The sequence below is a fragment of the Suncus etruscus genome, chromosome 7 (assembly GCF_024139225.1).
Source record: "Suncus etruscus isolate mSunEtr1 chromosome 7, mSunEtr1.pri.cur, whole genome shotgun sequence".
In the NCBI taxonomy this organism is placed as follows: Eukaryota; Metazoa; Chordata; class Mammalia; order Eulipotyphla; family Soricidae; genus Suncus; species Suncus etruscus.
The window spans coordinates 104,489,708-104,515,258 of NC_064854.1; the positions used below are offsets into that span (position 1 = coordinate 104,489,708).

A 25,551-nucleotide genomic window follows, 5' to 3' on the forward strand; every position below is an offset into this window, starting at 1 on the left:
CATTTAAGTTATCACTAGAAAATTTAATTTGACCACAAATGGGCCACGGGAGTAAAATTTAGCAATAGTTTTAATAGGCTTTCTTCTTTCATAGTTTTCTCCTCTCTTCTGCCCCACTTCCAGTGAATGATTGCTTTAGTGAAGTCACACATCTCTATTTATGTGTAGGTTACTTTAGAGCACTATCCTTTACTTATCCTTTACTGTGTAAGGAAGAAAAAGAATTGGTGTAATGGTCCAAAAGCCTGTGTTTCTGTAGTGATTGAAAAAGGCTATCTATATATAGGGAGGCTTAACTGATTTGTTTCTGAGAGCCTTTGAAAAACAAAGCAACAAAGAAAACTTCACAAAACACCTGTTTGCCTTTTTGCCTCCCAACTCTATTGCCCTTGAATCTTGAGCTTATTAGCTAACAGAGTTAACTTGGAGCTGCTGCTTTTTATTCAGTTGCAGCAAAAGTTGCACCTTTTTAGAGAGAAAAAAACAAGAAGTTTGCTTTTTGTTCTTGTCAAGCTGCAGTTTGATTTGAGAGATAAAACTACATTCCAGTCGCACTGTAGCATGATCACATCAAGAAGAAGTATATTTCTCCTCTCTAAAGAGACCTCCTTTTCTTTGTATGGACCGTGAAAATATGTACTCATTTTGCATTCGTATGGTCCTTCCTAGATACTAAAAGCTTCTAATTGTAAGGGCTTCCATTGACCTTCCTTATCCCCTACATTATTTTTCTCCAGTGCCATCTTGATAGGCTCATCATAATCTTCTGTGTTTAATAAGAAGGGAAAGAAACAGATTATATGTAGTGGACATTTTCTCATCTCCTTGAGTCCAAATTCAAGTCCCAAAGCCATTGGCAAGGTGAGTATTGCTAACTACCTGACAGATGAGGCCTCTGCACATCGTCTTTCCTGGAAAGGAATGGCTGTTACATTGACAGGGGAGTAAAACATTTCAGTCTCTTAAATGAGTTTGTGAGCCATCCTGCTTGGTAGAGGCTCATTTCTCTCATTTCTTTTTGGGTCTTTGAGGCAGAACAGGCAACTGCCTTTGAAAAGTTCTCTAAACAGTCAGGGGGAAAAAAACTCCTTTTTACCCTTGAGAAAAAAAGTTTCTCTTTCGTCTTAAAAAGCCGTGCACTTGAGGTCATCTAAACAGAGTCTACAATTGGGGGTTCACCTCACTTCGTCAGTATACCTGGGAATCAGAGCTTTTTTGTTCTATGTAAGGAAGAGTCTTTGGTATCAAGACTCACGATGGGTTGGTAAGTGATAGGGAGAAAAATGAGGTTTTGTATTTTACTCGGCATTGCTTCGATGCTGGCAATGTTTTGGTCCATATGGTGGTCTCGGTATAGTGCACAGGCAATAATATTATTGAAAGGATATTCAAAAGCCCATTAAGAAGGATTAATTGCTTGTATGAAGTCTGTGTGCACAGTAGTTAAAAACAGCTTCACCCCAAGTGCATGCACCATCACTGCAGAAAAAGAAGGGTCTCCAGGCAATGGCTTCTGCAGCTGGGCTTTGTATTTTGTTTCTTATTTGTTGTGGAAAGAGTAATGGAACCAGATCCTAGAACCAGAAAGTGAAGCAATAAAGAACGTAGTTCCAAGAAAAAAATAACATGGACATGAAATGAAATCTCAACCTTGCTGTTAGAAGCAGATTATTTTTCTGTAGTTTGCCCACTGATTTATGGTTGAGATATTTTTGTTTGTTTGTTTTTTGGGTCACACTCGGCAGCACTCAGGGGTTATTTACTTCTGGCGCTACACTCAGAAATCACTCCTGGCAGGCTCCCGGGACCATATGGGATGCTGGGATTAGAACCACCATCCTTCTGCATGCAAGGTGAACACCTTATCTTCGTGCTATCTCTCCACCCCCGAGATTTGCTTATTTTTAACACCCCCCTTCTTTAACTTTGTTGCTGTGAAGACCAGAGGCTGCACTTTATTGCTTACACATATAACTCCTGGTATATGCTTGAAAGTAAGTAACCTGCTGCTGAGATATACCTACCAAACCTATGTACAGGGAATAATCTCCAGCAATTCAACAGTTTTGGTGAGGAAGGTAGATCTTAAGAATATTAAAAAAAAACTTAAAAATAATTTTTAAAAATTTAATCACTGTGAGATAGAGTTATAAAGTTGTTCATGATTAAGTTTCAGTTATAGAATGTTCAACACCTTATTTTATCTTTTATTTATTTTATTATTTTTTTTTCTTCAGGGCAAACTAAAGTTGTTTTTTTTTTTAAGTAAGAATTCATTTAAAGGACAAAATTGATTAACATAATGAGGTAAACTAATATAACATAATATAGTGACATAACATAACATATAATATAATTTATATAATAATAATAATACATGTAAGTCAAAGAAAGTTTCTGATTAAAATAAGGCCTCCCAATTCTTACCACAGGCTGTGTTCTTTACACTGGCTGTATAGAAAGAGGAGGTACAGTAAAGGCACCCCATATACACCTCAACACAGGACCCTTGCCGGGTATGTATTGTGAATTGGGGGACAAAAAAAAAAAAAGAATGTTCAACACCTTTTTCTTCACCCATGCACATTTTTCACCATTAGTGTCCCCATTTTCCCTCCCCACTGCTTCTCTGACAGATAATTTTCCTCTCTATAATCGTCTCTCCCTCTTTCCTTTTTGTTCTTTTAGGTACTGTGGTTTGTAGTATTGTAACTGAAAAGGTACTATGGTATCATGCATATTACTTTACCTCCTTTTAGCAGCAAGTTCTGTCCAAAGCGATCACTTCCAAATATCATTGTCTTAGTGGTCTGTCCCTTCTCCACTCTGACTGCTCTAACTGTACTACCCTGCTTTTTGTGGTAAGATTTCTACCATGGCTCAATTCTCCTGGCTCTCTCTCTCTTGACTTTGGGTATTTTTTACCATACTAACTTTTCTTTTGTATTTCCCACAAGTGACTGTGATCATTCTATGTTTATCCCTCTCCATTTGATTTATTTTGTTCAGATAAAACTCTCCATATCATCCATGTATAAGCAAATTTTATGATTTAGTTTTTCTTAGCAACTGTGTAGTCTTCCATTATGTAGTTCAAATGCTGTTGTTTTTTTTAAAGAGTGTTTTTTGTTTTCTCAAAGACTGGATTAATCTGCATTCCTACCAACAGTCAGTCACTTTTGTCCCCTACATCCATGTCAGCATTATTTGTTTTGGTTCTTGATGTGTTCCAGTCTCTGATTTGAAATTATAATCACATTGTAGTTTTGATTTGCATCTCCCTTATGTGGAGCATTTTTTTTATATGCTGTTTGGCAATCTGTGTTTCTTCTTTGAGGAAATTTCTGTTCATCTATTCTCCACATTTTTGATGGGTTGAATTATTTTTGTTGCACCCTATTAGTGCCTTAAATATCTTAAATATTTAATCCTTATCAGAAGGGTATTATGTGGATAACTTCTCCCATTCATTGGGTGGGGTCTTTGTATCCTGGCCCTCATTTCCTTTGAGGTGCAGAAGCTTCTAGTTTAATGTAGTCTCACATTTTTTTTTAAATCTTTGCTGCTTCTTCTTGATTGGTCACTAGTGTTTCATCCTTAAAGATACCTTTAATTTTAGTGTCATGGAGAGTTCTGCCTATGTTTCTTCTGTGAAACTTATAGTTTCAGGCCTTATATCAAGGTTTTAATCCACTTTGATTTGATCATTGTGCCTGGTTTTAGAAAGAGGTCTGAGTTCAGTTTCTTGCATGCAGCTGACCAGTTTTCCCAGTACCACTTGTTATGGAGACTTTCTTTGTACCACTTCACAGTTTTTGTTCCTTTTTCAAAAATTAACTTATATACCTGGGATTTGTTTCAGGACAGTCAATTCCATTCCACTGATCTTAGAATCTGTCTTTATTTCAATACCAGGGAATTTCAATTACTACTGATTTGTAGTAAAGTTTGAAGCTGGGAAAGTGATACTTGCTATCTTCTTATTCTCAAGGATTGCTTTAACTATTTGTGAAGGTTTATTGTTCCATATAAATTTTCTGTAGTGTTTGATCTATTTATTTGAAAAGGAGCATGGGTATCCTTATAAGAACAGCATTGAATCTGTATAATGCTTTAGAGAGTATTGCCACTTTATGATGCTGATCCACCCAATTTACAGTCAGGGGACAGACATGTTTTCATTTCATTATATCTTCTTTTATATTTTGAGGTAGTGTTTTGTAGTGTCTTTGCATAGATATTTCATCTTTTCAGTTAAGTTGGTTACTAGGTACTTGATTTTCCGAGACATATTGTGAATGGGATTGCTTTTAATATTTTTCTTCTTTTTCAGGATTTGTATATAGCCAATCTAATCACTTTTGTCTGTTAATTTTGTAGTTTGCCACTTTGCTGTAGAAATCTATTGTTTCTACTTAAACCAGTGAGGATGGTGCATATCCAAAATAATGGGAAAAATCTTTATTTGTGAGGAGGTAGTGAGAAAGGAACTCTCATCCACTGCTAGTGGAAATGATGCCTGGTACAACCCCGATGAAAAACAGTATGGAGGATTCTCAGTAAACTCAAAATTGAATTACCTTATGACCCAACAATCTATTTGGGTATATATCCCCAGGACAGAAAAATATTCATTGAAGAGGATGTATGCACACACTGCTATTCATTGCGGCACTCAGTACAATAGTTAAAACTTGAAATCAACCTAGATGTCCAACGACAGATGAATGGATCATGAAGATGTGGTGCATTTGTACAATGGAATACTACATAGCTGTAAGGTATGATATAATCATACAATTTGTAGCAACATGGATGGAACCGGAAGATATTATGTAAAATGAAATAAGACAGAAGAAGAAAGTCTAATACAGAATGATATCACTTATATGTGGCAGTTAGAATAACTGCATGAAGAAATGGAATGGTCCAAATGGGAGTTGTCTTGAACACCTTTCCCCCATATTGAGAAGGAAAGAAATTGAGTGGAGGAGAATCACAAATTTTACAGGATGGGGGCTAGGGCCAAGTGGTCTCAGGTGCATTGGTAGAGATAAAAATAAGAGTATGGAACTAAATATCCAAGCCAAAGGCAACAACAATGGAATCAAGAAACCCAAACCCCAACATTCTAAATTTTAAATGGGCCTGTTGTACTGTCAGGTTTGGGGCAAAAGGTGGTGGCTGGGAATCACTCTAAGGACATAGTGGAAGAAGGTTGACACTGGTGGTAGGATTATCCCTTATTCATTGCTTGTCTGAAATCCAACTATGAATAACTTTGTAAACCACAATGCTTTCAATAAAATAAAATGATAAAATCTGTTGCTTTGAGAAGCTACTTTGTAAAGTCCTTAAGATTGTCTAAGTATAGTATCATATCAACCTCAAAGAGTGAAAGTTTGATTTCTTCCCTTCCTATGTGTATGACCTCGACATCTTTTTTTTGCCTAATTGCAATGGCAAGTACTTCCAGGACTATATTGAATAGATGTGGTGATAGGGGACAGACGATCTTGTCTTCTGCCTGATCTTAGAGGGAAGGATTTTAATTTTTTTCCATTGAATATTGTTATAGGCTCAGCACCTTGAATAGATAACAAGTAAAATCAGAATTGATTCAAATTTGAAAGCCTTTTTAGCTCACCAGCAGCTGTTCTTCAAGCTCAGCAGAGCTGTTGGAGACAGCCTTGACTTCCCTTTATTGATGGTTTATATACTAGCTATTTGCAACATGGAAAAATGAGTGATTTAGCAAACCGTATTAAGAAGCTTATTTTTGATATTAGTGTTTGGGATATATTTTTTTCTTTTCATTCTGTCACAGGATATCCTGCTGTCTCACCTAGACCCTTCACAAGTTACCTGCAACCTGTCTTGGGGTACTTGCTCTTCTTTGCCCCCAATGTGACAAATAAAGATAATTTCTTCATTTTTTTTGGATCCCAATGAGTCTTATGTTGTTTCTGTTAAATTTATCTCATTGAGATAATCCGTTTGTTTATTTTTAGGCTTTTCCCTCATCTTCTGTTATTGTCTTGTGGTTTTCTGAACTTCAATTTTTTAAAAATAATTTTTATTATGACCCGTGAATTACAAATCTTTCACAGTTATACTTAAGGTACATAGTAACAGTTAATTAGGGCCATTCTCACCACCAGTGTTGTTCTCCCTCCACCTCTGTTCCCAGCATGCATCCCTGTGCCCTCTGAACTGCTAGTGGAACTGGTTCCCGTTGTGTATAGCTTGTTGTAAATCGGGTATCTTGTTTTTCTTGTCCTTTAATGTAGGTTTGGTGTTTAGGTATGCTCATTTTTTATTTCCACTAAATGTTCATGTGATTGTTTGCTCCTGGTACTATACACTGTTTTTTGTCCTCAATTTATGAGGCAGAATAAGATGATTCAAGTTCTGTGGTTCTGTTGAAAAAAAAAAAAGAAAAAAACTGGGAGGAGTCCATCTAGAAGCTATAATGATCAATTTAAAGAAGAAAAGGAAAAAGAAAATAAAAAGAAAAAGCTATGACAAAAGAAACACAACACAACAGCAACAACAACAACAACAACAACAAAACCAACAAGAAAGAAAGAAGACAGGGAAAAAAAGAAAAGAAAAAGGAAGGAGGGCTGGTATTTTGTTTGGTATTTGTTTGCTTTTTGCACAGGTATTTGGTATTTGTTTGCTTTTTGCACAGGTATTTGCACTGGTATTTGGTATTTGTTTGCTTTTTGCACAGGCACAGTAAGTATTGGGGAAATTGTAAGAAAATTCCTTTGGCCTAAGAGATATAGGGTTTCTCCACTCTTGAAGCATACTGCCATGGGAACAACTACAGGCTCCAGGCATGCTCATTATTGAACACCAAGGTCTTTTTATGGTGCCAGGAAATGTTCTACTCAGTTGTGGTTGACAAAATCAGTCATCTGTAATTAGAGATCTTGGTATTTGCACAGATCATAGGACAAGATCTTGGATATTTTTTATGGTTTTAGAAGATTTGCTCCATCATGGTTGTTGTAGTCAGTCTTCTGTAATTAGTGATCTTGGTTCTTTGTGCAGATGGTATGACAAAGCCAAGAATAGAGTCTTTTCTAATGGTTCCAGAAGTTCTGCTCAGTAGCAGTTGTCAAAGTCAGACCTCTGGAATTAGAAATCTTGGTTTTTGTACAAATCCATGGCCAAAGCCAATGCTAGGGTTTTTCTTATTGGTCCCAAGAAAAGTCCTGCTCAGTTGCTGTTGTCAAAGTTAGTCTTCTGTAATTAGTGATCTTGAATTTTACACAGATCAAAAGATGAAGTGTCTTCTGATTTGATGTTGCTGGTGCATTTGGGGGTAAGACTAAGAGGCTATATAATCTCTGTGCCCTGATTAACCTGAGCTTTTATCCCAAGCAAGACTTTTTCTTCTAGAATTTTGTACCAGACAGAACCAAAACAAGTGACATTAATATACATACATATATATAAATAAATAAAAATAAAACATAAAACATAATAAATAAAAATACTTATAATGAGAAAAAAAGGGATGGAGGAGGCTACCTTTACCTTTGGAAATAAAAACACTAAGAGGTATTACTATTGAGGTATTAGAATTGTAGATTATTAGAATTATTAGAATTATTACAATTATTAGAATTATAGATATTCTCATTAAGTCTTTTCAGATATTCATGGGGAGGTGAGATCCAAACCATGGTCTTAATGAGTTTGATAAATGATTTGCAGCAGTAAGGGATCAGGTAGTGTACTTGATGTGGGGTCTTTCTGGAGCTGAATCTGGTAGCATGAAACAGTCCATTTATCTGAACTTCATTTTTTAGCTCACTAATTCTGTCTTCAGTAGTTGTTACTCTGCTGCAGAGGCCCTTCTGGTGAATTCTTCATTTTGCTTTCCAAGGTACTGACATTTCTGTCTGTATTTTTCTAATTTCTGCGCTCACATCGTCCTGTCTTTTATTGACAGTATTTTCTATTGTTTGTTTGAGCTTGTTGAACATCTTAAGCATTTCCACCCTTAATGCCATTTCAGAAAGGTTATACAAGGAATTACTCCTGATTGGGTCTGCAGGTTTGCTGTCTTCACCTACCAGATGTACATGGTTCCTTTTGTAGTTTCAAGGTGCTACTCTCCTATGTAACTGCTGTTCTTCCACACTGCCAGGGAGGTCTCCTGGGGTGTTTATGTGGGTGAGAGACTATTCTGTAGTCAGGTAAGCAGTTGCCCACTCAGATGGCAGGGTCCCTGGTTGTGGTTTTTGACCTGTTTGGGTGGGTGGGCCAAAGGACTATTTGGTTGGGCCAGTCAGGTGACTTTACTATACTATGTGCCTTGACCCTGATTACAGTAAATCTTTGCACCTGTGACCTTGAGCGTCTTTAAATCAATTATGAATGATGGAAGAAAAAGTTAAGGTACGTATCTTTTTCCCTAAATTAGTTATTTTTAAATTAAAAAACATGGGTATATATTGGACTCCTTAAGAGCCTAGGCTCCCCAAGAGTCTAGCGGGCTCAGGTGCCCAACATTTGCATAATAGTACTAGGGTATCAAAGAATTGTTTTTCTCATGATCAGTGCTGCTGAGGGCCTGGTAGTGGCAGGGTGGGGTGGGGTGGGGTGGGGGGTGGATGGGTGGATGGGAGGATATACCTGGCAGTGCTTGGAAAAGCATGTGGTGTTGGTATTGAATTCAGATTTTTGCATATGCAAGACATGCACTCCTGGCCCAGGATCTTGATCCCTGGTCCCAGACAGCTAGTGACTTTATTATTTGGAAAATATACATGCAGAGGATAGTGGAAAGTATTTCTTCCCAGAGCAGCTTATAAACCTTGGCTGGATTGGATCCAGATAAATGAATATATTGACATTTTGGACACTCACATTCCTGGCCATTAACTGGTCTGCCATCTTATTACAGATTTCTAAATAAAGGTAGGCTGAAGAAAACAATAACTTCTCACTGGAAAAATTACTTGTGTTTGAATTGTTGTTTGCCAAACATATCTAATGTGAAATCATATCCAATTTGAAGGAAGCATCTGAGAGGCAACCAATATTGGTTGTTTCTCTAGTTAGTGCACTTTCAGGATAGTATGTGAAAGTTTGAAATATATATGAATGACTAGGTTGCAATACTGGCAATTTGGCATGATTGTGTGCATTTGTTTGTGTGTGTATATGTGTGTGTGTGCCTGAAAATAAATGACAGTGCTTGATCTTTTCAGATTGAAGTCAGCCTCTTCTATCCCACATTGTGCTGATCTTGGATTTGTTTTCTAATGAGCCTGACCTGAGACTCTTCAGTGTGTGACATGTCATCTTGAACTGTTTGACTGAGTTACTGAAACCTTAATTTGAACCTTATTAACTTTAGAATTAGAGAAGATCGCAAAATGATAGGGCTGACATTTATACCCATGTGCTGTCTATGAAAGAGATTTGCTAATCAAATAAATAGTGTAAATATATTTGCCTGGAAGCTGTTTTAATTATCTTAAAAATTGTCAAGTACTTCAGAAGCATTCATTTAACTAAAATCAAAATGTGCCTTTGGTCTGTAAAGTCTTGTGATTTTTATCCTACCTCTTTGGGCTTTCAGTTACTTCTTCTTATATATGCAAGGATACTGGGAAATTTCCTTTTTAAAAGCGTTTTCTGAGGTTAAATAAGATAGTTCTTATCAAGGATTTCTTATTAAATTTTAGAATTAGTGAGTTTTGCTTTTTAAAATAATTTTATTGAGGTATAATTGACCTTTAGTAAGGGGCAGATAATTAAGAGTGTATAATTGGATAAACAACTAGAAGTGCATTGCCCATTAAAAGCAAACCAGATTGCTAGTTTTCTTAATATTGAGTTTGAGAGTTACTTAATATATTATTTGTTTGCTTTGTTTTGTTTTTTTGTTTTTTGTTTTTCGGGCCACACCCATTTGATGCTCAGGGGTTACTCCTGGCTAAGTGCTCAGAAATTGCCCCTGGCTTGGGGGGACCATATGGGATGCCAGGGGATCGAACCACGGTCCTTCCTTGGCTAGCGCTTGCAAGGCAGACACCTTACCTCTAGCGCCACCTCACCGGCCCCAGGGAGTTGCTTTTTAAGAGACCTTTATAGAGTTATACTTTACATTTCCACCTATCATTGATTTTGATTTACATTTTTGTAGAATACTTTAATTAAGCATTTCTCATTATGAATTCCCTCTTATTTTTCATGGAAATACTACTCAATGAGTACTGGTAAATGATAAAAATTTCAGGTTTATTTTTTGTTTTAGGGGGTGGGGCTTGGGCCACACCTGCCATTGCTCAGGAGCTGTTCTATGCTCAGTGGTGACCCCCTAGTGGTGCTTTGAGGACCATATTTGGTGTTAAACATCCAATTGGGGTCAGTGACATACAAGGCAACTATCTGGTGGCCAATATTATTTCTTTGGTTCACAGATTTATTTTTAAATCATTGGTATTTAAATAGTCAGTAAATAAGTCATTAAGTAAGGCATTAAAGTATATCAAATTGTCATTTAAATAATTTGTGTGCTATTCCCACACAAATTTACCCAAATAAATTTATCAAAATACAAGTGTGCTATGATTTAAAAACAATTTTGGAGTTGATAATATTTTACTTATATATTTATCTTTTCTTCAATTTGTTGTAATTCTTGTGGTGTTCCAGGTTTATGTTTGATTACAGAATGGAGAATTGTGCTAGTGGAGCTTGGAATTGCATTTGGCATTATGAGGCAGACCCAATGCCAGGGACTGAACTCATGGCCACGTACATGCAGGTCAGGTACTCTATAGCCTGCCCACATCCCTGGATCCAGATGAGACCATTTAAAATAGATCATGTTTTGCAGCTGAAAATAATGAGAATGCCAACTTGAAAGCTAGGAGAGTTTTTCTTCCAAAGGTAGGCAATGATAAGTTGTGTAGACCATGACAGATGACTGTGATAAATGGTTTAATTTTTTAGCCACCATTTCTATAGGTATAAAACACAGAAAAAAAGAATTCTTTTAGAATTATAGTGTGCAGATATATGGTCAGTGGGTAGAGTAGATTCTTTGTAGTTCTTGCATTTGTGTACAATAATTGAATTAAAGTTTTGAACTGAGATGAGTGAGTCCACGCAAGAGCATGGCTGGGCAAAACATAAAAAGACTGTTGGGCATGGCAAAAAATAAAAGGAGTGCTGAGTAGTGGTGGTGGGAATTACTGCAGGCTGTGGGTGGTGCTTGGACTAAAAAGCACCATTTTGAATTGAACTGAGGTGAGTGAACTCAGGCAAGAATATAGGTTGGAGAAAAAACTAGACTTCTGACCAATAGTCGTGGGAGTTGCAGTGGAATTTGGCAGAGTTTGAACTAAAAAAGTGCCATTTTGAAATAAAATGAGGTTAGTGAGACCAGGTAAGAGTGTGGCTACTATGCCTTACTCTCTGGCCACACATTTCTTTTAGTAAAGGACCTCCAACACAACTCATAAAAAATAGCAGGGCATTACAGATGTCATAATGGGAAAACAGAGCAGAACCCCTCCACATCTTTTGACTTAAGATGGTAGTTTTGAAGATTCAACTAACTTTATCCACCTATAAAACCTCTCTAATAGGGTTTTTGAGAGAAAAGGCTAAGGTTGTTCATAGAACTCCAAGAAACAATGGAATAGACAGCCCATAAAACTCAAAAGGATATAAAAGTAGAAATGATTAAAAATGAAAATAGAAATATTAGGATTGAAACACATGGTAGGTGAGATGAAAACCACACTGGAAAGTCTCACCACAACAGCTGCTGAGGACCTGGAAGATAAGCTGCATAAAACATCTATTCAGCAGAAAATGTTGGAAAAGAATCTTAAAATAAATGAACAGAAAATGGAAAATATGCTAAAAATAAGTGACACAACAACAGTAGACCTTTGGGATAAATTTATCAGGAACAATGTAAGAATCATTGGGGTCTCAGATGGGCAGGAGACAACCACTATTAAGAAGCAACAGTCGGGGGCCGGAGAGATAGCATGAAGGTAAGGCATTTGCCTCACATGCAGAAGGTCGGTGGTTCAAATCCTGGCATCCCATATGGTCCCCTGAGCCTGCCAGGAGCGATTTCTGAGTATAGAGCCAGGAGTAACCCCTGAGCACTGCTGGGTGTGACCCAAAAGCCAAAAGCCAAAAGCCAAAAAAAAAAAAAAAGGCAACAGTCCAGCTGGAGCTGTGGTGCAGCAGTAGGGCATTTGCCTTGTATGCATTTGACCTAGGACAGACCATGGTTTGATCCTCCAGCATCCCATATGGCCCTCCAATCCAGGAACAATTTCTGAGTGCATAGCCAGGAGTAACCCCTGAGCATCACTGAGTGTGACCCAAAAACTAAAACTAAACTAAAAAAAAAAAAGCAACAATCAAAGACAGCAATGCTGAGAAATTCCCAGAACTGAAGAATGCTTGCACCCACATCCAGGAGGCCTGAAGAGTACCTGCTAAAAGAGACCCAAACACAGTTCCAAGTCAAAAGTTGGAGGATATCCTTCAATTAAATGACTCCTTTAAAAAAGCTGCAGTGGCTATACTAATATCAGATGACATGAACAATAGGCTTAAAAAGTTATAAATGACAGAGATGGATGGACATTTCTTAATAATCAAGAAATTTATACATCAGGAAAAAATCACATTCCTAAACATATGCATCTAGTGAGGGGCCAGCAAAATACTGAAAACAACTGCTAATAGACTTGAAGAAAGTCATCAATAGTAACAAACTAAGCTACAACTTAACAGGGATATACTGCTTTGAAGGATGAAATGGAAGACAGTGAATGACTCAGTATATATAGCAATCTATCTCTATATTTATAGATATCTTTTCATCTCCAAATAGGAATATATTTTTATCTCCAATGTGCATGGGTCACTCACCAAGACCACAAGCTGGGCCATAAAACATATCTCCATAAAGTCAAGAGGATAGATTGTATCAAATATCTTTTTGACCAAAATGCACTGAAAATAGAAGTGAATCGCACAGAAAAAACCTACTGTGTCAAAAAAGAAAAGAGAGACAGAGTGAGACAGTGAGAGAGATATAGAGATAGAGATAGATAGGTAGATGGATAGATAAAAGTAAAATGCCTTTCTCAGAGCCAGTCCAGAGAGGTTGGGTAGAAGGGAAACTGGGGATATTGGTGGTGGGAATGTGCATTGATGAAGGGAGCCATGCTTTCTGTGACTGATGCCCAACGATGCACAATTATGTAATCAGAGTGCTTAAATAAAGCATTATATTAAAATACATTAATACAAAATAATTCAATTAATTGAATAAATGTCCTTTATCTGTGTATAATTTATGTTCAGGCATGTACTGGGGGGAAACATTTGACAGAGGAAATATACATTGACTTGAAAGGCATTGCCTTCTTACCTGTGCATTGTTATTTATGTAATCACAGAGTTTACTCATGCAATCACTGTCTGGTTGGAAATGTTCTGCAATCTGTAGTCGTACTAGCCAAATATATTCCTATTCAGCTGGGAGCCTCCAGGTGAAAACTCTATTAAGATTCTTTCTAGCTCTGAGGCTTGATGAGGCCATGATATAATACACAGTGGGCAGTGGTGATGGTCAGGAATAACTTACTCTACTTGCCTGCCTGCAGCCCTCACCCTGTTCCATCCATGTTGTGGATGTCTCAGAAGTTGATCTGGGCAGGAGACAGAGTAATCCACATCCCAATGAGAAGTTCAGGCCTTTTTCAAGGGAGGTATGAGACTGTCTTCTTATCCTGTAATATTAAATGTCCTGAATACCTTGTAATACTGAGTGCAAACTTGTAAACACTAAGATGTTAGGGTAAATCATCTGTGAGGACTGTCATGGGTTTTATATGCTTATAGTAGCCTATTTTTAATAAAGGCACTGTTGTCTGCACACAAGTGCCTATTGTATACAGTGTTTAAAGATTGCTTGGGTTTGTTGTTACATTCAAAAAATAAAAATTTAAAAGTTATGATTTAGATAATAAAGTCACAACAGTGTTGTAAGTTCTTTACTTACTCTCACATCACCATCAAAGTACTCATAACCTTCAGTAACTATCTTTCTGTCACCTCAGGTCTGACCTCTATCCTTCCACCCCGTCCTCATTTTAAAACATTTCAGTATAGTTTCTTTTGCAATCAATTAAATTTTATGTTCACTTGAAATATTTATTTTAAGAGGAAAATAAGTTATCTCTATGACTTAATAGAAATGAGGAATTTGTGTTTCCTTATTGTTATGCATCCTCAACTTTTGACTTGAATGACTTATAGGCATCATCAAGGATTGAGATGTGATGTGCTGGGAAGGACCATGACAATCAGTGGAGGCTACCATGACACCATGCATCAATAAACTGTCAACTTAGCTTAGGGCAACCCAGGAAAGAGAGAAGAAGAGGTGTCTACATTAAAAATGCGCCACATCACAGGGCTAGAGCGATAGCACAGAGGTAGGGAATTTGCCTTGCACCTGGCTGACCCAGGACGTACCTGGGTTCAATTTCATGTCCCAAATGGTCCCCACCAAGCGATTCCTGAGCTCATAGCCAGGAGTAACCCCTGTGACCCCCCCAAAAAATAAAAAAACAGAAAAATTCTCCACATCACTAATCATCAGGGAGATGAATACAAAACACCAATGAGGTATCATCTTATGCCACAGACACTGACACACATTGCAAAGAACAAGAACAACCAGTGCTGGCATGGATTCAAGGAGAAAGAAACTCTCATTCACTACTGGTGGGAATGTTGTTTAGTTCAACTTTTCTGGAAAACAATGTGGATATTCCTCAAAAAACTAGTTATTGAGCTCCCATATGATCCAGTAATACCACTCCTAGGGATATACCTTTGGAACACAAAAACACAATACAAAAATGCCCTTTGCATCACTATGTTTATTGCATCTCTAGTTACAATAGAATCTGGAAACAACTCAGGTGCCCAACAACAAATGAGTGGCTAATGAAACGTTGGTACATAGAAATAAATAAACTGTGGCACATTAACACAATGTTAATGTACTAGTTGTTAGGAAAAATGCAGTAGTTAGGAAAAAAGTACTAGTTGTTAGGAAAAATGAAGTAATGAAATTTGCATATACGTGAGTCGACATGGAGACTATTATGCTGAGTGAAATAAGTCAGAGGGAGATAGATACAGAATAGTCTCACTGATCTGTGGGATTTAAAAAAAATAAAAGACAGTACAGTATGGTAATAATACCCAGAGACAATAGAGATGAGGGCCGAAAGGACTAGCCCATGATATGAAGCTTACTACAAAGAGTGGTGAGTACAGTTAAGGAATTAATGGCAGTAATAACTACCATGACAATGATAGTGAGAGAAAAATGCAATGCCTGTCTCAAAGAGGGGCAGGGAGAGGAGGGAAATGGGCGACATGATATGGTGGCAGGAAAGTTACTCTGGTGAAGAGTGGTGTACATTTTATGACTGAAAGTCAACTACAACCATTTTTGTAACCAAGGTGCTTAAATAAAGAAATGATTAAAAATAAAAAAGGTGCTTAGCAGCAGGCTAAAGTGACATCATGATGTTGCATAGTTGGGGCTTAGAGCTTGCATGTGACATGCTGGACATGGGATGGGCATTGGTTAGGTCACTTTTGCGGTATTCCTCCATCAATGGCTCAGTGCACTGAATCTTCAGTATTTATTTTTTTTCAGACTGCATTTCCAGCAGATAGAAATCAGGTGACAGATCATGTTGACCTGCTTTTCTAATGAATACTTTTTCTTCTTTCTTTTTATTTGTGTAGAGAAAAAATAAATACAATACAATTTACAAATAGGGCTATACTATTTTTACTGAGGGTGTGGAGATAAGCCAATGGGATATGATCCCACTTCCCTCTCTGAAGATTTTGGACAGGCTATCCTTCAATCTACCACATCCTTAGGTAGAGATTTGTTGTGTGATCCTTATCTTTAGGAATGAAAATAGTTGTGTCTGTCTTCCTTATAAAACAAACAAACAAACAAAAAACAGGGACAGGAACAGGCAGCTTTTTTTTTTTTAATATGATACCTTCTACAACGTAATTAAAAACAAAACCAAACCAACCATCTGAACATTGATCTGAGCAATGTATATCAAGTGTAGGCCTTAGTTATTTTTTTTTAGGATATATGTGTCATGGTCTTCTTAAATTGTTATTTAAAATTTTTTAAAATTTAAAATTCTTTTGTGTGCTCGCTTCGGCAGCACATGTACTAAGATTGGAACGATACAGAGAAGATTAGCATGGCCCTTGTGCAAGGATGACATGCAAATTCGTGAAGCGCTCCATATTTTTAAAAGAAAAAAAATAAAATAAAATTCTTTTGTGAGACTGCATGTGTGCAACTTTCTATATATTATTTTGTATTTTCTATGCAAGGCTTATTCCTGACTCTGTGTTCAGGGATCATTCTTGGCAGGGCTAGGGGGACCATATATGGTGCTGAGGATTATACTAAGATTGTCCACATACAAGGCAAATGCCTTACTTTTTGTATTATCTCTTTAGCCCCAAACTATGTATGTTTATTAGTATAATTTCACGTTTCTTCAACAGTGGTCCTCAAACTATGGCCCGTGGGCCACATATTGTATTTGTATCTGTTTTGTTTCTTCATTGCAAAATAAGATATATGCAGTGTGCATAAGAATTCGTTGATAAGTTTTGTTTTTACTATAGTCAGACCCTCCAATGGTCTGAGGGACAGTGAAATGGCCCCCTGTTTAAAAACTTTGAGGACCCCTGCTTTAGTAGGTAAGATTCAACACTACACCCTAGTTTCAGCAAGTGTTTAGAATAGATAAAAACTCACTCAAATTCCCACTGCTATGGAATATTCCATGCTGAACATAAATCATAGTTAACTTATTCTCTTAGTAATGGGTATTTAGGTTGTTTCAGCTTTGCTCTCTCTCCAAAGCATACAAAGCACTGTAAATATAAAGAGAATATAATATTCAAGATTCCTGTACACTTCCCTTTATGGACCTGCTCAGGAATTATTCTCAGAAAATGGACAGTGAGAAGGATAGTTGGGTTTGGGGGTTTATAGCTGCATACTTAATAACACAAAAAGTTTCAGTGCCTCTATAGTAACAAAAACTGTGTGTGAGATGACTCTTTGAAAAGAAAGAACTCAAAGGCAAATACTATGAAAAACACAGGGATAGCAATACAGTACAGCAGGCAAGACTCTTGCCTTGCATGGTCCTAGCCATGTTTAATCTCTGGCACTTTATATGACCCCCTGAGCCCACCAGGAGTGATCCATAAGCATAGAGCCAGGAAGAAGCATTGAGCACAGCCAGGTGTAGCACAAAAAGACAAAAACCAAACATATAGGAAAGAAAAGAAAATAATTTCTGTGCTTTCTTAGAGTTACAGTCCAATGATTAACATATGTAGTTAAAATTAACATATCACTATAGGGCTCTGAGTACTAAGTACTTCAAACAACCTTCAGGAAAATTCTTTACAACCTTGGGATTTGTGTATTCTATACACATATGTAGCATGAAATTTTAATTTTGTAGTATCTAAAAAAGCCAATATTAGAATGCTTAAATGGTGGCTATTTGTCACTATGATCACAATATTAGTTTGCTCCCACTTTGTTAGAATTGTCAGTGTCCATTCTGGTTGGTGAGCTCTCCTGCCAAACCTGTTCATTTTCAGTTCAATTCAAGGTTGATGTATAGTTGGGAAGTTCTCTGCCTAAATTATTTCTATTATTTCCCGAGTCTCACTCCATTAACCAACTTGGTCAAAAGGCCAGGAAGAGAAATGGCATTCTCAAAATATTATTAGCATTTTGCAGTGAATGCTAACTACTACACATTTACAGCCGATTAAGTTTTTCTCTCTCTATTTTATCATAGATTATGTCAGGAATTTTGAGATTGAGTTCTGTTAAATAATAAATAGAACCAGCAAGGTCATTTTTGACCCAACCAAAGAAATAACTTGTGGCAAGAAAGGAATTAAGAATTACATTGAATTAAGTGTCTTTTGATATAGGAGGATTTATTTTTCAGACTTGCTTAAATAAATTTTTGTAATAAAATGTGAATATTCTCAATACTTTATTGCATTAATTTTATATAGCTTTTCTCACAAAAAATCTGGTTAAGGTATGGCTTCAGAGACACATTAACATCTAAATAGTTGTGTTCCTATGGAGATGACTGTATTAAACAAAAATGGAGTTGGATACAGGAAATCCAAGCACTATTGCTTATATGGCAGCTTTTGTGGGATGTGTTTTCAGCTTCCAGGTCTTTTGGGAGTAGAAGGTCATGAAGAGAGGGTGCCAGTACTCACTCCAAAAAAAATCTTGATGATATCAGTCCAAATACTAGCATACCAATATTGGTCAGATTAGTGTCTCTGCAGAGAGTCATAGGAGAAGTCATAGGTCATAGAAGTCATAGGTGAAGCAGGGTAATTGACAAAGCAGTGATTGTAGGTGATGAGAACAGCAGGCATGACTTAGCGGGGCAGGGACTTGGCCCTGCCTCTCCTCATGAGGTTGCCACTTTCAGGTTCACAACCAATGTATCCATAATTTTTCATGGGTTGGTTTACATTTCTTTCAACAACAGAATGAGTCTATGCACCTGGATGGATGAAGACATGAGCCAAACAACGTTTTTTCTTTTTCTAATAGAAAAGGATACACAATCAAGCACTGTATAATTACTCAAATAGATGGATTTCTTCTTTTCCACTTTGCCATTTTTAGATTTTGAGTTTTGTTCTCATGGAACATGATGACTGCTTAGTTCCAGATTTAGTGTTTTCATTCTAGGCAGGAAAAATGAAAAGGGTAAAGGAAGGATGTATGTTGCAATCAAAGCTTTTCAGAAAGTTATGACCAGTGATTTAAGTTTGTTGTTTCAGTTTGTCAATTTTTCAATGGTAGCTAGTTAATGAGATTCATTAAAGAACTAAATATTTGCTCTCATTATCAAGAATTATCATAAACCAAGTTGTTCTTATTATGCACTGATGCAACTTATTTTAACCATTTCTTTAAACCTAAAATCTATATTATATTACATTTTATGTTTTTTTAAGATATGATTAAGGATAGTATAATTGAACTTTCAGTATTGGCTATTTTAGAAAGATCTAATTAGAAAAAATAATTTCTTTATTTGAGCATCATGGTTACATACATGTTCATAGTTGGGTTTTAGTCATAAAATGTACACCTGCCACCATTCCTGCCAACAATGTCCCTCATTTTTCTCCTTCCCCATCCCTGCCTTTCTTTGAGACAGGCATTCTGTTTCTCTTTCTAACTATCATTGTCCTGGGAGTTGTTAGTGTAGTTATTTCTTTAACTGTGCTCACCAATCTTTGTAGTAAGCTTCATATAATGGGCTGGTCCTTCTGGCCCTCATCTCTATTGTCTCTGGATATTATTACCATACTGTCTTTTATTTTTCTTAAATCCCACAGATGATTGAGACTATTTGATGCCTGTCTCTCTCCCTCTGACTTATTTCATTCAGCATAATTATCTCCATGTCCATCTATGTATAGGCAAATTTCATGACTCCATTTTTCCTAACAGCTGCTAATATTCCACGGTGTAGATATTCCACAGCTTCTTCAGCCACTCATTTGTTATCAGGCATCTGGGTTGTTTCCAGATTCAGGATATTGTAAACTGAGCTTCAATGAACATAGGAATGTAGAGGGCATTTTTGTATTGTGTTTTTGTGTTCCTAAGGTATATCCCTAGAACTGAATTAAAGATCTTGATATAAGACCCAAAACTATAAAGTATATAGAAAGAAAACATAGGCAAACGACTCCATGACAATGAGACTAAAGGCATCTTCAAGGAGGAAATACCACTGTCCAAACAAGTGGAAGCAGAGATAAGCAAAATGCACTACATTAAATTGAGAAACTTCCGTACCTCAAAGAAAACAGTTATAAGAATACAAAGGTTACTGACAGAATGGGAGAAACTATTCACCCAATACTTACCAGATAAGGGGCCAATATCTAATATATACAAGATACTGACAAATTTAAGAAAAAAATCTAACCCCATCAAAAATGGGGAGAATAAATGAACAAATATTTTTTCAAGCAGAAATGCAGATGGCCAAAAGGCACATGAAAAAATGCTCCACATCACTGTTTATCAGGGAGATCAAATCAAAACAACAATGAGGTACTATCTCATGCTACAGAGACTGACACACATCACAAAGAACAAAAACAATGAGTGTTGAGTACAGGCATGGATTTGGGGAGAAAGGAACTCTCATTCACTGCAATGGGAACGCTGTCTAGTGCAATCTTTCTGGGAAACAATATGTATATTCTTCAAAAACCGGAAATTGTACTTTCAGGTGATTAAGAATGATCTAATTTTGAGTTTTGTCATAATAACCAGCTTTCATCAAGGCTGTAGATGAAATTTTACTTATTACTTATCTTTTAAAAATCATTATTATTATTATTATTATTATATTACCATTTTGGGGGGCCAGACCCAACAATATTCAGGGATTAGTCTTGAGTTTATACTCAGAGATCATTCCTGGTCTATCTGGGATATGTGATCATCTGGAAACTATCTGGGGTATGTGGATCTTACCTGGGTCAACGGCAACAAGTGCCCTACTATCTATACTATTGCTCTGGCCCTCAATTTATAACTTAGTTTTTATTTTTATATTTTAAAATTATCTTTACATTGTAAAGTTATCTTAAAATGTAAAGATAATATATTTAATATGATTATTGAACCTTTGATTATATTGCTACATTTTAAATGGTACTACATACGTTTGCAGTGTATTTGTTGACCACAATTTTCAATTTTTCTTTTTGTGTTGTTTTACTGTTGGTTTATAACATAAGCTTCCAAAGAGTAACTTCCAATAAGTGTATATACCACAGTATGTATATAATATATATCACCAAATTTTTATTCTCATTTACCACTATTAAATTTTATTACCTGCCTACCTGTTCTTTTTTCCTTCTTTCCTTTTTGCTAGTAACTACCATTTTTAATAATAAGGTCTAAGAATTATTCGTGTTGTGTTTTCTTAGTTTATTTGCTTTATTTTTATTTTGTATATGGCTTAAATTATACCGTTTTCTGTTTCTACTTGACTTGAATAGCATATTCACCCTAAGCTCTATCCATGTTTCTGTAAAAGACAAGACTTCATCTTCTTATAGCAGTGTTTTGTTGAAGGTATATACCACATCTTTTTTATCTAATCATATATCAGCAAATTTTAAATTGTTTCTATGCCTTTACCTTATAGTGAATATTTAGAGTATATGTCTTTTTGAACTTTCCTCTTTTCATCATAGAAATAACTGGAAATTGAATTGCTATATTGTATATTGTTCTTTTTTTTTTTTGAGAGAGAACTCCAAGTTGTTTTACAAAAATGAAATGCTCTTTTACTTTTCCACCAATAGTGAATGACAATTCATTTTGTCTCCACATTTTCACCAACATTTTTTTTTTCTGGTTTTAGAGATAGGATAGCATGAGAAATATGAGCTTATGGAGGTTTTATAAGTGAATGTGAATGTTTTGTGTGTGTGTGTGTGTGTGTGTGTGTGTGTGTGTGTGTGATCTTCATGACTTCTCTGGAGTTGTGTTTTTTTGAAATGCACATAGTTTTTATGGGCTATTTTCTTTTTGTTATTGCATTATTTTGGATAAATTTACATGTTAATATATTGAATAATATTATCAATTATAACTTCAAATTTGTGGTGGAGGTAACATGGCTACAACAGCGTTATTATTTATGCTTTTGGTATATGGTTACAATAATCTCTATCATCATAAAAGTACTGAAGATCCTCTACCACATTGCTAATTGCTTTGATTACTTTAGCTTTATAGTATCATTTCAAGTTAGTGCATGGACTGCCTTGTGAATTATTTTTTCACAGAATAATTTTTTGCTGTTGTTGTTTTTTGGCCACACCCGGTGGTGCTCAGGGGTTACTCCTGGCTGTCTGCTCAGAAATAGCTCCTGGCAGGCACAGGGGACCATATGGGACACCAGGATTCGAACCAACCACCTTTGGTCCTGGATTGGCTGCTTGCAAGGCAAACACCGCTGTGCTATCTCTCTGGGCCCTCCTACAATTTTCTTATGTGGTCATGCCTGGTGGTTTTAAGGCAACTCCTGGCTTTGTAGTAAAGGATCACTCTGGCCAGGTCTTAGGGAATGATATGTGTTATTGGAGATAGGGCCCAAGTTGTGCTTGTGCACAGCAAATGTCCAACCTGCTATATTCTCTCTCTAGTCCAGAATTCCTACAAATTTGAATGGTATTCTAAGTTTTTAGAGAATACAATTGGAATTCTGAACAGAATTTTACGGCTCCTATCTAGTATTTTGGGTGATATGGTCATCTTGGCAACATCTAATACTTCTAGTACATAAGCATGGACTATTTTTCCATTCCCACCTTAAAAGGGAATCAGGTCTTCCCTAGATTTTAAGAGCAAGACTCCTCTTATATTCATAGAGGAGGAAAGGTGAGCATTCTATAAGGGAAATAATAATAGTAACTTATGCATTAAAATTGTACTCAAATAGACTTGAAGGAAATAAAGGTAGATGGATATTGTGGAGTTACATTTTTGGGTATTAAAAACACAATTGATTTAGATCTACCAACAGTAGAAGGTATATTTTTAGAACATGAGTAGGGGAAAATGTTTTTTTCTGTTAACTTTGTAGTAGACAATAATAATTAAGGCTAATAGATATATAAACAATGTGACACTAGACTTTATATCTATTTGACATTGTAAATTCAGGTAATTTTATTCAGAAATACATTGCTTCCTATAATATTACCATGTTCCTGCAAAAGATTCAACTGAATCACGGTTGAATATTTGCATTTCTTGTTTAAGAACCCTCAGTTTTCCTTTGAAGGAGAAGAGTTTATTAAAGCGGAATTATTGCAGAGCACTATTGGGAATCACAGAGGGTTTTTAGATCCAAAAGGATTATCTAGTCCAATCTTGAATATAAAATGAGGGAGTTTTATTTTTTTTGGTATTTTTTTTATAGGGCTCACAAGAACCAAGAATTTTATTCCTGCTAGAGTACTTTCTTTTTAGTAAATGAAAATGCTAAGTTGAAGGTGGTATAGTCACGCTGGAAACTTTCAATAACTTTCAATGACTTAGGATTTCAGGGTTAGTGAACGTGAAAAGGAATTGATCATGAGTCTATTGATTTTGCACTAAAACTGAAGCTCAGCCAGTTCAGTTTAAAACTTCTAAAATATTGAGGGCCTGGTAAACGACACCCCAGATCTAGGTTTGAATTGATTTGAGACTCATGAATGAGGCCAGTGGAGATGAACAATTTGACTTGGTTCTGTGAAAGCCAGGAGAGAAGGTACCTAGAGTTCTGTAGTCAGATAGGTTTGTTAATGCTTTTTTCTTGAATTAGTCTTCTCTACCCTGGCTGACAAAGTTTGACACTCACAGTTCATCTTCATAGGAGGAGTACTCATGTAGCTCACAAGTGACCTCATATAAGTATTGTATGGGCATATGCAACACAATGAAGGAAGGGACTGATTATGTTTAGCATTTTCTCCCTAATTCATGAATTCATTTGGTCCCTCCAGATTCTCTTATACCATCTAGTAGAAAACATGCTTTCCTCAATCTGGAGTCTTATTGTCTCCATACTTTAGTTATCATCTCAGCAAGTCTTGAGACTTATTATGTTGATTTATGATTTTGTCTCATCTTTCTTACTCCTCAGGTGGCTTTGTGGTCAAATAGAAAATTTTAAAGAGTGATCTGTGACCACTTGCACCATAATCACTAACAAGCTATTAAACACACACACACACACACACACACACACACACACACACACACACACACACACACACACACACTTCCAGACTTCTATGCTTCTATGAGGCATGATGCTTAATCAGTTTTTTTGGTCTCAGGCCAGGATCCACATTTAAAGTATTCTCCCTATTTTTTTTGAGGCATGCTGACATTTGCTTACTCTGCATTGTAGGTGTGATTTTACTGATTTTTGGAACTATTTCCACCCACTTCTTCTGTCACTCTCACAAGGTCCAATGTATTTATCTATCTTCTAGATTATTCCCCTAGTTTTAACTGCCTTCTATCCTTCCTGCATACCATAGCCATCTCAGTGAGTTTTGAAATCAAGATGACCCAGTTCCAGTTTTAAATTTATTGCATGTGATTTCTCTTTTTTTTTTGGTTTTTGGGCCACACCCAGCGTTGCTCAGGGGTTACTCCTGGCTGTCTGCTCAGAAATAGCTCCTGGCAGGCACGGGGGACCATATGGGACACCGGGATTTGAACCAACCACCTTTGGTCCTGGATCGGCTGCTTGCAAGGCAAACGCCACTGTGCTATCTCTCCGGGCCCGCATGTGATTTCTCTTTAGCAAAGGAATCAGGAGTTTTGGAGAGGAGAGGATAGATCCTGATTCAGTGAAAGAGGTAATTTTTCAGCCCAGTGATATGACAACCTGTAAGACACAATCTCTCCTTGATGCAGTTAGACATACACATGAGGGTTGTTGAACTTGAGTAAGCTGTTCAATGATTGGTTCTTTGGGAGGAAGAGGAGATGAAGACAATCTGAATTAAAATTAGGGTTTTGTGGAAGTATTGGAGTTATTTAATTCTGCACAAGATATTTTCCCCAAACTCTGTGGCTTAAACCAGCATTTTATTACATGTCATTATTATAAGACTGAGATCTTGGCTTACTGGCTAGAATTCACTTACTACTTCTCCATATAGATGGGTTTCTTAGTGATGTTTAGGTGGTGATACATTATTTGAATGATCCAAAGTGACTTCTCTCATGTATAAACACTTTGCTAAACATGGGAAGGTCAAACCTAGTTGAGTCCTTTTTGCAAATAGTCTCAGGGCTTCTCCATATTGTCACCAGCAGAATTATTGTACTTAATAGTAGCTTGAGGTTCAAGAATAAATTTTTAAAAACCTAAGAGCAGAAGCAGTCAATATCTTAAAGCCAGTGCCAGAAACTGGCACAATGTCCTTTCTGCCATTTCCACTTATTCAGAACTGTCACAAAGCATTGAATATATTACATGTGAATATGTCACATTCATTTCTAGGGAGAAGATACCTACTTCAGCTCTTCCACAGAGAAGGGTCAAAATATTTGTGGCTAAATATTTAATTTGTGTCAAAATATTTAATTTGCCTCAATGAGTTACCACTGTCATTTATATTAATCTATTAATGATAAAGTATTTAAAATATATGAGAAGGAAATAGAAAAATTTTTTGGGCCACACCCGTTTGATGCTCAGGAGTTACTCCAGGCTAAGCACTCAGAAATCGCCCTTGGCTTGGGGGGACCATATGGGACGCTGGGGGATCGAACTGCAGTCCTTCCTTGGCTAGCGCTTG

The 25,551-nt window shown here is 36.6% G+C and overlaps 1 protein-coding gene and 2 non-coding genes across 3 annotated transcripts in view; all 3 read left to right on the forward strand.

The window, feature by feature from the left end:
• Nucleotides 1-25,551, forward strand: part of TAFA4 (TAFA chemokine like family member 4) — a 165,211-nt gene that overhangs the window by 37,370 nt on the left and 102,290 nt on the right. The gene's annotated exons all lie outside the window — the stretch shown is intronic.
• Nucleotides 2,411-2,543, forward strand: LOC126014769 (small nucleolar RNA SNORA51). Its single transcript, XR_007497766.1, has one exon. It is a non-coding gene; the product is annotated as a small nucleolar RNA SNORA51 (small nucleolar RNA).
• LOC126015131 (U6 spliceosomal RNA) lies at nucleotides 16,271-16,377 on the forward strand. The gene has a single exon (XR_007498025.1). It is a non-coding gene; the product is annotated as a U6 spliceosomal RNA (small nuclear RNA).